Source organism: Condylura cristata, unplaced genomic scaffold (assembly GCF_000260355.1).
Source record: "Condylura cristata isolate star-nosed mole 26May11 unplaced genomic scaffold, ConCri1.0 scaffold00023, whole genome shotgun sequence".
NCBI classification, from domain to species: Eukaryota; Metazoa; Chordata; class Mammalia; order Eulipotyphla; family Talpidae; genus Condylura; species Condylura cristata.
This window is the reverse complement of record NW_004567124.1, coordinates 1760590-1766107: the sequence shown is the minus strand read 5'-3', so window position 1 is coordinate 1766107 and position 5518 is coordinate 1760590.

Here is a 5518-nt window from a genome sequence, read left to right as displayed (position 1 = left end):
CTGACCCACCCGCGCTCCCCTCAGCAGTTTACTTCGCTGATCTGCCTATTCTATTCCCCACTCTGTCTCTGGTTAATCCTCTCATCACCCCTGCACCTCTGGCCTGTACCCCAGTTCGTATGCACAAATAATAAATCTTAAAAAACAAAGTTAAAGATAGTGTATTTCATTAATATTGTCCTCCTGTGAAACTAATTTTTACATTTTATTTATGTATATACTGTAATTTATTTCACCATTCCTGAGATTTTCATTGAGATTGTTTCCAATCAATTGTTAGTATAAAGAATGTGCAGTTGAACAGTTTCACACAAGTATTATTATCTATATTTCAAAGCATTCCCTTAGGTCGTTTCCCAAAAATAGAATTACCAGTTCTATTCTAAATAAAAAATACGTTGACTTCAAGGTTCTCTGCAAAAGGGTGGTATGAATTTATCTCCCCATAAATGAATGAGAGTGCATGTTCATGCCATCCTTACCCAAGCTAGCATTCTATCTAGGTATCTCCTCAAGGCTCTGATACACACTCTCCAGCCCCAACCCTTTCACCCTTTCCTCTCTGCTCAGAACTGCCCCCTTTTTATTGGACCTCAGAAGTTATCTTTATTCTCTGCCTTGGCACATTCTCCTTTTGGCCACCAGGTGGCGCGCCCAGCCCTTTCCTCCTTGTCAGTATGGCCGTCAGTTAGGACTTTCCTAGGCCCTTAAGTTCTCAGCGCCTTTGCCCCTACTTGCCACCAGGCGGCGCCCTCCGTCACTTTCCTGCTCTTCTGTGTCAATCACTGCATTTCCCTCTAGTGACCCTGTGCATTATCTGTGCTTCTCCCCTTCCCTCACTCCACGTCCCCTTTCACTCGTTTCTGTGTTTTCTCTACCCCTCCCCGTTCTTTCCCTCCTGTCGGCACTGTTTGATTCTGCGTCTCAGAGGGGTGTGTCCCTGCGCTCCTTTCTGTACACAAATGCTCACAGCAAAAGTGCTCTGGTTAGGTAATCATAAAATAAAATTGCACAGAGTATATCTATATTTCCATGTATGCATTTTAAATCTTCAAAAGTATTAGAAAGGACTGATTCATATCTCAGAATTTTTCAGATGGTATCTATCATTTGTTTATCATGACCATGGTGATTTTCTTTTCTATACCATCAGTTCAAGTTTCTCAGTTCAGAAGGTCAATTTTTATTCATAAGGAAGGCATCTGAGCAACATTTTTGAGATGTCATGTAAAAATATTTTTGTAAAGCATGGATTTGGGAAGGAAAGGATCAGTTTTTAAAATCGTTGGAATGTTTCTTGTGAAAAAAGGCAGCCCCGTAGATTCCCATTATTTCATTTAATACCAATCACAGTTAACGTTTATGAAAGGCCACCAGATATTAAGCACAAAAATAACCTACTGTGTGTTTGTGTTCTCATCTGTCCCTAACAGACACCCTTTCATCCTCAGCTTACAAAAATCTAAACACCGGTGAATAAATAGTAGAAATAAGCCCTTATTATACAGTAGATATATCTGGCTTCAACACAATACACATAGCACTGTGTTAATGCCTGAGCCTTGTTAAGCAATGTTAGTATTGGCCTGACCTAAACTGAGTTTGGATTCTACAACTAAGCTGTGTGTATAGTTTCTGGCAAGTACTTTTTTTTTTAATTTTAGTTTTTTTCTGGTATGTAAAATTTTATGCTGGTGTGCTTTCACCTTCTAAACTGATGGCCTTGGTCTTTCTGTCTTGCCTTTGTATAGGGCTGAGAGACTCTGACTCCTCTGACAACCTTTAATCAGACTCCAGGAATGTCACCAACAGCATGACTTTTGTGACCAAATCCAGCAGCCAGAATATCATCCTTTTTCTCAGAAAATTTCAGACAACCATCACTGGCTACAAAGGTTGTGATTCCCTCTCCCCCTTACCCCCAAAAGGACTGGCTTTGAGGCCAGTGCCTAAGCTGGCTTTCTGCACTGTTCTTCTGCCCTCTGCTGGTGGGGGTTTCCGACTTTCCTGGCAGCGAAGACCAGGCGCCTCCAGCAAGTCTTTTATCTCCATGTCCTCTTCGTCTATAGCAGTTTATTGGAGAGATCAAGCCCGTGATCCTATAAATATCTTAGATGGAGCAAATATTTTAAATTAAAACAATGGTAGAATGTAATCAACTTAATCAAATCATCTGTTTAACACTTGCTTAATTTTAAATATTGCTTGTTATTTAAATATTTGAAATGGGAGCCAAAGTGAAATAACATCCAAGTAACTTTATATTTGACAAAAGATAAAATAAATGATACGTACTTATCTTGAAAGGGTAGGGGGAAAAAAACTGTGCTATCGTTATAAATAAAACACATATGATCCAGTACAAATTTCTTTGGATTTCTATTTTAATTTCATTGGGTAGAAATAATTGGAATTAAATATTGACAACAATGAAGGCAAAAAGGCAATCTGAACACCACCTGGTATTAAAGTGATAGAAACTGAATAATAGGTGATGAGCATTTTGTACAGGATCTCAGAGAATCAATTCATGATTTATATAATAATTTAATAAGCAGTAAAAATGCACTGTGAAGTGTAAGGGGAGCATGTGTAACCTTGGTGCATTTTGTGCAATCTGGAGAGAAAAATAGATTTTCACTCACATCACTCACCTAAATTTATTCTGGGTAGATTCTTTTCTTACTTAGCTACTTTTAGAAGACACAATTTTCAAAATCCACATAAAAGTTAAGTCTGTCCAGCTTCCAAACCCTGAAAAATAAATACATAAAAGCCAGTAATATGCTGGGACTTAGTCAATATTATAAAAAGGGTAATGTTTCTAGTGTATAATGAGGTCACACACTTGAAAATTTATAAACTTCTGGTTCTTCTAGAATAGGACAGGGCAAGGATCATTAGTTGTCTCCAGTGTAAACAGGCAACCTAGACAGGTTGCCAAAAATGAGGAAGGTTCACAAAAGCATTTTTATGATAATAAAATCAGTACTAATATCCAGAAAATGCTTTGTAGTAAAGGGCTACCTTGCATAATAAGTAGAACATAGCTAATATTAACTGAGTTCTCGATTGAGGTCTACATGTGAAATATGTAATAACTGTAACAGTTGATATAACTTGAGCTCAGAACTGAGTTCTACTTGGGCACCATCATCAAAACTAATAGAATTCATGCTGAGACCACCACTTCTAGATTAGCACAATTTGTAGTAAGCTTAACAGAGGTGATGTACAATTAAGCTCTACAGGAGCAGCATGAGCAATAACAATAAAGAGCTGATGGTAATTGAGCTGAAATTGAGTTCTACATAACACCATTGGTAATAGCTAGAAGAGAGCTCTTGGGACTTGTGATCACAATTGAGTTTTAAATAGCAGCATTGGTAATCAATATAACAGAATGGACTGTTTTTGAGTCACAAATCAGTTCATCATGAGCACAATGAGTAAAAAAACTATAACAGATTACTATTTCCAGTCACAATTGAGTTCTATATAGCACCATTGGTAATTACTGTAAAGGAGCTGATATTACTTAGGTCAAAACTGGGTTCTACTTAGCACATCACAGAATTGATGCTACTTGAAAACACTGAGTTGTACATGAACGCCACTGGTAATAACTATATCAGGGATGACAAAACTTGAGCTCACAAAGTGGATGTTAATTGAAGTCACAGAATTCTACTTGAGCAACATTGATAATAGCTACAGCAGAGCTGACGTTACCTGAGCTCACAACTGATGTCACATAACAATACTGGTAATAATTATTAATGAGATGACCTTACCTGATCTCACAATTGAGTTCTACTGAGTACAGCTGGTAATAATGATCACTTAGCTTTTGCTACTTGAAATCACCCAGATCTATTGAGCACCATTGGTTATAACTGTAACAGAGCTGACATTACACTTAGCTTTTGCTACTTGAAATCACCCATATCTATTGAGCACCATTGGTTATAACTGTGACAGAGCTGACATTACTTGAGATCACAATTGATTCTACATAGCAATAGTTATAACCAAGGGTGCTATGTTGAACACAATTATGAACTCAAGTACTGTAAATTCCTAACCTATAACAAATGGTGCTAGCAAAAATCAAGTGTGAATTCAAGTAGCATTGGCCCTGATATAGTTATTACCAGTTGTACTAAATAGAACTTAACTGTGAACTCAAGTAAGGACAGCTCCTTTACACTTATTAGCAATGGTGCTCACATAGAACCTGGTGATTTCAAATAGCATCAGCTCAGTTACTATTTTTATCAAATTAGCTATGCAGAGCTCAATTGAGACCTAAGTACGGTCATCTCCATTATGGTTTTTATTGTTGATGCTATGATGAACTCATTTGTGAACTCAAAACAGTTCAGTTATATAGATGGTGCTATTTAGAACTTATTGCGACCTCAAATACTGTCAGGTCTGTTATAGTGATACTCAGGGATGCTATCTAGATCTCAATAGTGACCTGAAATGCAGTCAGCTCTGTTACAGTTATTATGAAATATGATCATATAACTCAGTGATTTCAAAGATTCTAGTGCTGGTATAGCCTTTATTAATGGTGCTATGTAGAGCTACTATTGTGAGCTGAAGTAGAGTCAGTTCTGTTATGGTTTTACTCTTGGTGCTCATGAAGTACTCAGTTTTGAGCTCAAGAACTGTTGTCTCTGTTATATTGGTTTTCAATGGAGCTATTTAGAACTCAATTGTGAGCCCAACAGCTTCATTATAGTTATAACCAATGGTGCTCAAGTAGAATTGAGTGACTTCAAGTAGAAAAAGTTACAGTTATTACCAACTGTGCTCAGTAGAACTCAATTGTGAGTTCAAATAATGTCAGCTCTGTTAAGAATTAACACCAACTGTGCTCAGTAGAACTCAAGTGTGAACTCAAGTAAAGTCAGTTTTGTTATGATTTTACTCTTGGTGCTATGAAGAACTCAGTTTTGGGCTCACGAATAGTCAATCTCTCTATTAATGATTATCAAAGGAGCTATTTAGAAGTCAATTGTGAGCTCAAGTATCAACAGATCTGTTATAGTTATAGCCAATGATGCTCAAGTAGAACTCTATGATTTCAAGTAGAAAATCTCAGTAATAGTTAAAACCAGTTGTATTAAGTAGGACTCAATTGTGAGTTCATGGAAGGTCAGCTCATTTGTAGTTAACACCAATTGTGCACAGTAGAACTCCATTGTGAGCTCAAGTAGGTCAGTTCTGTTATGGTTTTGACTCTTGGTGCTGTGAAGAACTCAGTTTTGACCCAAGATCAGTCATCTCTGATATAATGATTATCAATGGAGCTATTTAGAAGTCAATTGTGAGCCCAAGTACCAACAGCGCTATTATATTTATAGCCAATGGTACTCAAGTAGAACTGGATGATTTCAAGTAGCAAAAGCTCAGTAGTAGTTAAAACCAATTGTGTTAAGAAGGACTCAATTGTGAGTTCATGATGGTCATCTCATTTGTAGTTAACACCAATTGTGCTCAGTAGAAC